This window comes from Brassica oleracea, chromosome C4 (assembly GCF_000695525.1).
Source record: "Brassica oleracea var. oleracea cultivar TO1000 chromosome C4, BOL, whole genome shotgun sequence".
Taxonomy (NCBI): domain Eukaryota; kingdom Viridiplantae; phylum Streptophyta; class Magnoliopsida; order Brassicales; family Brassicaceae; genus Brassica; species Brassica oleracea.
In genome coordinates this window covers 26,716,250-26,725,104 of record NC_027751.1, presented here as the reverse complement: position 1 = coordinate 26,725,104, position 8,855 = coordinate 26,716,250, and the positions used below count along the sequence as shown (strand labels likewise).

At 39.6% G+C, this 8,855-nt stretch overlaps 1 pseudogene; it reads left to right on the top strand.

Annotated features, from left to right (window-relative positions):
- Positions 1-8,236, top strand: part of LOC106342918 — a 19,734-nt pseudogene extending 11,498 nt beyond the window's left edge.
- The last annotated feature ends 619 nt before the right edge of the window (positions 8,237-8,855 follow it).

Below are 8,855 nucleotides of genomic sequence, written 5' to 3'. Positions count from 1 at the left end.
GATTACTACGGTCGTCTCACAAAGTTGTGGGAAGAACTACAGAACATGAAGACATCTCGTCCATGCACCTGTGATGCTGCTGCAGACATAGAGAAAGAAAGAAAAGATGCAAGGGTGCACAAGTTTCTCTTTGGCCTAGATGACTCGAGATTTTCCTCGATACGATCTCGTATCACAGATGAGGAACCGCTACCAGACCTCAATATTGTCTACTCTCGGGTTATCCGTGAAGAGCAAAACATGGCGTCTACACGGGCCAAAGAACAACGCACCGACGCACTAAGGTTTCTCGGTCAAAACGGAACCTCCAAAAGAATCTACTACAGTTGAGATTGTTCCACCTCGCTCTCGAGATCCAGCACGTACGTGCACATACTGTGGCCGAAGAGGGCATGACATCACCAAATGTTTTCTTGTTCACGGATATCCAGAGTGGTTTTATGAACAGCAGCGACAAAATGGCTCTTCATCAGGCTATAGAGGAGGTCGTGGAGGACGCTCCAACAACAACCGAGGACGTGGTCGGGGATGAGCCAATGCTGCACAAAGCTCACAACCTATCAACTCCGATCAAATAGCCTCACTAATTTCACTGTTACAAAGTCAACAAAGCAATCTATCTTCGGAAAGATTGTCTGGTAAAACTTCTCTTACTGATGTTATTATTGATACAGGAGCATCACACCATATGACGGGTGATCTCACTTTACTCCATGATGTCATCGCCATCCCATTGTCCTCCGTAATGTTTCCTAATGGACGTGACTCCCATGCAACGAAACAAGGGACTTTACGTCTCAGCAAGGACTATTCATTACATGACGTTCTATTTGTTCCAGATTTTGATTGCACGCTCATATCAGTCTCAAAATTGTTGAAACAAACTGGATGTATTGCGATTTTTACTGATACATTGTGTGTTTTACAGGACCGTTTTTCGAAGACTCTGATTGGAGCAGGTGAAGAACGTGAGGGGGTGTACTACTTTACGGGTGTAAAAGTCGCGAGAGTTCATGGAGCATCAAAATCGACAACTTGTACTTCTACTCTATGGCATCGAAGACTTGGACATACTTCCTACAAGACTTTATCTACATTACCGGTGTTTAAGAATTTTAAGATAGATTTTTCTGATTCTAGTCAATGCGATATATGTTTTCGTGCAAAGCAGACTCGCAAGGTGTTTCCTGGCAGTTTTAATAAAGCTACAATTCCTTTTGCTTTAATTCATTGTGATGTTTGGGGTCCTTATCGCACACCGTCGTCGTGTGGAGCAGTTTATTTTCTTACAATCGTTGATGACTACTCAAGAGCAGTCTGGACTTATTTGATGCTTGAGAAATCTGAAGTCTCCTCTTTACTACGAAATTTTTGCACAATGGCAGACATACAATTTGGAAAGAAAGTGCAAACAATACGTACAGACAATGGTACTGAATTCATGACATTGGCGACATATTTCCGTGAGCATGGTATTGCTCATCAGACTTCATGCACGTACACACCTCAACAAAACGGCAGAGTCGAACGTAAACATCGCCATATACTGAATGTTGCTTGCGCCTGTCTATTTCAGTCTCGGTTGCCGGTGGAATTCTGGGGAGAAAGCATACTAGCGGCAGCACATATGATTAACCGAACTCCTACACAAATCCTTGATGGGAAATCCCCATATGAGGTACTTCATGGGTCTCCTCCTCTATACGACCAGTTAAGAGTTTTTGGATGCCTTTGCTATGCACACACACGACCAAGAGATAGAGATAAATTCAGCACCCGCAGTCGCAAGTGTTTGTTTGTCGGTTACCCCTTTGGCAAGAAAGCTTGGAGACTGTACGATCTTGAGTCTAATGAGTTTATCACGTGTCAAACATCAGGCATTCTTGGCGGCAATAACAACAGACTATGTTTCTAAAATGTATCAAGAAGCAGTCAAAGACCCGAGGTTTAACGGAGCAATGAAAGCAGAGGTCACGGCGCTGGAGGACAATCATACATGGGATGTGACATCTCTTCCACCTGGAAAATGGGCTATCACTTGCCAATGGATTTACTCGATGAAATATAAAGCTGACGGCACAGTCGAAAGACCTAAAGCTCGTCTTGTAGCTTGCGGCAATCGCCAAAAAGAAGGGCTCGATTACAAAGAAACTTTCTCCCCGGTGGCAAAAATGAATACGGTCCATTTTCTTCTTAAAGTTTCAGCAGCGCAGAGATGAGAAGTTCATCAAATGGACGTCCATAACGCGTTTCTACATGGGGATCTTGAGGAAGAAATTTACATGAAACTACCTCCTGGTTTTAACACAGCGGATCCTACAAAGGTGTGTAGACTTCGAAAATCGCTGTATGGCCTAAAGCAATCTCCTCGCTGCTGGTTTGCTAAGCTGAGCAAGGCTCTTCTCTCCTTCTGTTTTAAGCAGAGCTATGAAGACTACTCTTTGTTTTCGTTCGTGCAAGATAACATATGCCTTCACATCTTGGTGTATGTTGATGACTTTATCATCGCAGGGAATGATATCTCTACTATCCAACGATTCAAGAACTATCTACATAAGTGTTTCAAGATGAAAGACTTGGGAAAACTAAAGTATTTTCTTGGTTTGGACATTGCAAGAGGACCTGAAGGTATCTTTGTGTCTCAGAGAAAATATGCACTTGATATAATTGCTGAGTGTGGTCTACTTGGAGCTAAACCATCTCCGGTCCCTACAGAACTCAACCATAAGCCGGCCCTTGTCAAGGGAAGGCCACTCCTGGATCCAAGCAAATATCGTCGGCTTATAGGCAGACTTATCTATCTGACCTTTACTCGTCCGGAGCTCAGCTATATCGTCCATATCCTTTCGCAATTCATGCAAAAACCACAGGAGGATCATTGGATAGCAGCATTGCGAGTGGTACGGTATCTGAAAGGGTGTCCTGATCAGGGCATTATGCTTACGTCCAATAATAACTTGAGCTTGACGGCATATTCTGATTCTGATTGGTCTGCATGTCCAATCACTCGTCGATCTCTGAGTGCGTATGTTGTTCTGCTTGGTGACTCTATTGTCTCGTGGAAAACCAAGAAGCAACACACAGTTTCAAGATCATCCGCTGAAGCTGAATATAGGTCTATGGCAGACACGACCTGTGAATTGAAATGGCTCAAGCGACTCCTACTACAGCTCGGTTTTACTCACCATCATCCTATGCGCCTGTTTTGTGACAGTCAGGCAGCACTACATATAGCAAAGAATCCCGTATTCCATGAACGTACGAAGCACGTTGAGAATGACTGTCGCACGGTTCGTGATGCAGTTCAAGCTAAGCTGCTCACCACCGAGCACATTACTACAAAGAATCAACCTGCAGACCTACTTACTAAAGCTTTACCGGCTCCAGCATTTCAGTTCTTGTTATCCAAGTTGGGAATTCGTGATATGTCATTACCAACTTGAGGGGGGGTAAAGGGATAATGATAATAATGTACAATTCCCATATCTTAGGGATTTAGACTAATCTAAAGTTTCCTATTCCTAGCTAGGTTATGCCATTCCTATTTGTATATATACCCATCGTGGTTGATCAATACAGACACGCTTTACATTATATTTCAGAACTTTACGTGAAATCAAGCTTCTTCGTCACTTCGAGCATGAAAATGTCCGTATATGATTGCATCACTATTCTTTTTCTGAATATCAATGAACCGATTATTGTGATTGCTTCTAACACCTTTTTAGCTTCTCGAATCTATTTCAATAATTAGGAAGAGTTTCGACCAGACCCCGGGAAAATCAGAGTCTTGTCCAAACCATTGCTAATATTTTATGACATACGGAGTAACATATCTCTCTCATCCGGAATATCGACACGATTCTCTTCTTACTTGTTAATCTTTTAAAAAATTAATCATTAGTCCCTAATATTTAAGTAAACTAGGGCCAATCCGCGCTTCGCGCGGGATATTTGCTTTGATTAGGGCTATTTGCTTGCTTTGATTACTGTTGAAATGAACTATCTGTGTAAATTAAATTGGTTGGTAAGTTGTAAGTACAAAACTATACGTCATGTCTTGGGATTTTCATTGAGGTTGTGACAGTGGCGGAGGCAAAAAATATTTTTATTGGGGGCATAAATATTAAGTAGACTTAAATATAATAGTTTTTTTCTAAATTTTCAAATGGGTTTAATGGTTAAACAAAGATATGGGGTCAAAAAAAATTTCTGAATGGGGGCATACAGATTAAAATTCAATAACATACACTAATTTTCAAAGTTTTGTTGGGTTCAGTGGCCCCCATCTTGATGCATGTGGCTCCGCCACTGGGTTGTGATGTTGATTGCGTTTAGCAATTGCTGCGTTTAGTTGAATGTGTTTGTTGTTTTTGATTAAGTTATTTAAAGTAGTTTTCTTTTTTCATGGTTATATACATGCATGTTTCCTTTTTCTTTACTCGGCGGATTATTGGAAATTATAAATATACGCTACCATTAAAAATATTTTTATATATATATATTTTATAAAAAATATTATCCAATGTTTATTCTACCTTGATTAGGACAATAATTTGAATATATCTTAGACTACAAATCATAAATATTTTCAGTCTTATGCATTTTTTTTCTTCAAGTAATTGTTACTTTTATTTCATTTTATACATTTCTCTTAATATTTATATATGCATCCATAATATTTTTAAAAATAATATTTTCATTTAACTAATGTATCTATTGTAATTTTAAATATATTATAGTTTTTGTGCACTTGATAAAAATATATTTGGCGTTGGTGGTATTTGTAGTGGTTGAGAACCTGAATGGATATTTACTTCCATAAAGTTTTTGAAAATAATCTTAAGGATAAATCTCTTTTCTCAAATTCCATTTATTTTATTTGGACTTCAATTAGTATTTGAAAAGAAAGAGATTATGAGTGGTATTGCAAATAAAAGGGTTCAAGATTACTAAGATTGGCACGTGGAAAGATAAGTAAAAAATAAACATGATTTTTTTTTTGATGTTTTGAATGCGAGCAACACTCTTAAATCCAAGTACAGAGAGACTTTTGAGAATCGCTTAAATTTTAAAGCTTTGTAAAAAATTTCAACCATATGTACATCAGCAAACCCAAAAGCAGACAAAATAAGAACATTCATTATTGATGAGAAAAATGGAGAGAACCCGAGATGTGTTAATCTTATTACTATTGTTGCAAAGTAGATTCTTGATTGCTCAAAGATGAGATAATGTTCGGGTCTGATGAGCCAAAAGGCCCAAAACAATAAACAAATCAGATATTGTCTATTTTTTCTATTTGTGCGTCTTTCAAGTGATGATTCCTAAAATCATCATTCTCTTGATCATCTATGTTTCTAAACGCTAGCTTTACCAAATGCTGCAGAGAAAGGTCATGATGCATATTCAATCTATTCTCATTAAGCTTCTTAAACCGCTTATTCAAATCATTAAACTTATCCTCACACAGCTGAGGCGAGACATGATAACCTCTCTCAAACAGAACTTCAAAAACAAATTTCCATTTGCTCTCTCTGTAAAGCCGCAAACTTTGTTCTACTACCACCATCCATACTCAAATCATCACCTATGTAAGGCACGTCGGTTATCAGAAACTTCAACATCTTATCAGTCAACTTCATCACTGCCATGGAGACTTTTTAGCTGATGGATTCGTTGTGACCATCACCACCTTCCTCACTAAAACTTGGTTCATGATCATAACTCACTGAGTTATTCTCTCTTTCTCCTTTATGTTGCTCAGTCAATGGCATGTTGTGATTACATGTTTAAGCTGTAGGGAAGACCTTCAAGCGGTCTAGAATTGGGGTTGTGATGATGAACTCTCATGGAACCTTGTAGATCGAAACTTCCGTACGACAAAGCTCCACCACAGACCATACCTTCTTGAGGAGAATTCTCATCCCTTTCTCCCTCAAATCACTTCCTATGTGAGAAAAACATTAAATATAAACAATTCAAGAACCAAATCCAAAAAAGTATAGACCTTTGTCACCAAAATGTGAAACCTCAAGTGATTGTACAAAACTATCAGCAGTGCTTCTTAACCTTTCGGGATTCCCAGAAACGCAAAAGCCTTGCCTCAACACGCTACTTGCACTGTCCCGCCTTCAATTCAGATAGATGAATCTGCGAAAGAAGCCATTATCAAAGAGTATGAGAGATATTTAACAGAGGAAATTTTCTGAAAAAGCAGGGTTTGGACCTCGAGGGCGATTTGGCTGGCTTGATACCAAGGTTCGTTCAAGAACCAAATTCAAAAAAGTATAGACCTTTGTCACCAAAATGTGAAACCTCAAGTGATTGTACAAAACTATCAGCAGTGCTTCTTAACCTTTCGGGATTCCCAGAAACGCAAAAGCCTTGCCTCAACACGCTACTTGCACTGTCCCGCCTTCAATTCAGATAGATGAATCTGCGAAAGAAGCCATTATCAAAGAGTATGAGAGATATTTAACAGAGGAAATTTTCTGAAAAAGCAGGGTTTGGACCTCGTGGGCGATTTGGCTGGCTTGATACCAAGGTTCTCGAGGACAATTCGGCTGGCTTGAAGAAAAACGGTCCCCACAGATCCCAATCCCTAAACGCCTTCCCAAAATCCTCCCTATTCGGATTTGGAAACACCACCAGCTTCAGATTACTCATGATCATCGACAAATCCCTCTTCACCGTATCCCACACCGGCTCCGTCAACGTGTGCGGCTGACACCCGAACCCGCTCCCCCCGATCGTCCTCGAACCTTCAAGCTGCCGAAGTTACCTGCCGGCGGAAGCGACGGAGGGGCTGGAACGGGCCTCACTTTCTGGGAGGTGGAGGAGGAAGACGGCGGAAGCTGAGGGAGGTTGGATTGGAAGAAGGGAGAGGAGAGAAGACTACGGTTTAGGGCTTCCGTAAGCCCATACACAAAGCCCAGATCAATTGTATTCTAAGTTAAATGAAGCTGTGCGTTTTGATGAAAAGGACACATGTCGTCTCCTCAAGCAGCGACTTTCTGACCTGGATCCTAGGTGACAGCACAGGAGGGAGGCAAACATATTTTTATATATATAGATACCATTTTTCTATAGATTATCGGAATCAGAGACCTAATATTGCCTCCTCGGAGAGATGCTTTTGAAGATGTATACATTGTAAATGAGTTGATGGAGTATGACCTTCATAAAGTCATAACATCCAATCAAGAACTAGAACCACTTCATTACAAGGTTTGAGTTTGATTTTTTTCTTAAAACTTCTATCATTTCTAAAGTAATCATTTTTTCTTGTTATTTTGTAACGCAGTTTTTCTTGTACCAAATCCTGCGTGGATTAAAGTACATTCACGCTGCCAATGTGATACATAGAGATTTAAAACCGGCCAACCTCCTCGTGAACGCGAACTGTGAACTGAAGATATGTGATTTCGGACTTGCTCGTGGTGCTTCAGAGAATAATGCAATGACTGAGTATGTTGTCACAAGGTGGTACCGTGCTCCTGAGCTTCTCTTGAACTCATCCGTGTACACCTCAGCTATAGATGTCTGGTCTGTTGGCTGCATCTTCTTGGAGTTGCTGACTCGCAAACTGGTCTTCCGCGGTAATGATCATGCTCATCAGCTTCGTTTGGTCTTGGAGGTAATAAAAAGTTACATTAAATCTTTTTTAGTGATCCTTTTTACTGATCTTTTTAACTTAAAATTTACACATTGATTTGCAGCTCCTAGGCTCTCCATCAGCAGAAGAACTGGATCATTGAGTGAAAATGCTAAGCTATACTTAAGGCAGCTTCCTTATCATGATCGCCAATCATTCTTTGTGGTATTCCCAAACGTGCCTTACCCTGCTCTTGACTTGATAATGAAGATGCTAAAATTCGACCCTAGACAAAGAATCTCAGGTTAGTAGATACGTTTATGTCTCTTCTTTAGCTACATTGAAGTTTTGATTTAGACTCCTTATCACCATTTTCTTTGCCATATTTGCAGTTGAAGACGCGCTTGATCATCCATATGTCCGAGAGATGCACGGCTTCACTGATGAACCAGTGTGCATGACGCCCTTCAACTTTGATTTAGAGGAACAGCCATTCACAGAGGAGGAGATTAAGGATTTAATCTACCGTGAAGCCTTAGCTTTCAGCCCTTAACCAACAGCAGTTGGAAACGGACATTGACTTTGCCTTGGAAGCAATTCATGAAAAAATCCATCATCAGTCTTCTCAACTCATAAAATATTTCTATGTATTAAGATATTGTGCTAGATATCCTAAATAAACCATATTTTAAGATTATATAATATTTACCTAATTAAACTAGAGAGAGAAAACAAACAGTAACCAACTGATAATGCAGGATACTGTGTTAAAGAAAGATGAGCTTGACCATCTATAGATTATGCAAAAACAAGATGTTAGAGCTACTTCAAATCCTCAACAAAGATATAGATGTAAGAGGGAAGAAAGAAACATTATTTCAATCTGAATACAAAAAGAGTGTGTAAGATGAAATTGACAACAACCATAGCAAGCTTATGAACACTAAGTCTCAATCTAACTTAAAACATGATTATGATCATGAGAGATATGAATTATGATCAAAGGTTGGTGTCTCTGTTTAACTTAAAACATGATTATGATCAAAGGTTGGTGTCTCTGTTTTAAATGATTTGGGGAACAGAATCTCACCTTGATAAATCAGTTTATCACTACTACAAACTCACTGACAGAAACATTGTGACCTGGGAGCTTATACATAACCTATACATGAACCATTTTACTACCATCCGGTGACCACACACATTTCCACAAGGACACATAACCCATAACCCATACACAGAGCTTACAGTCCATAGC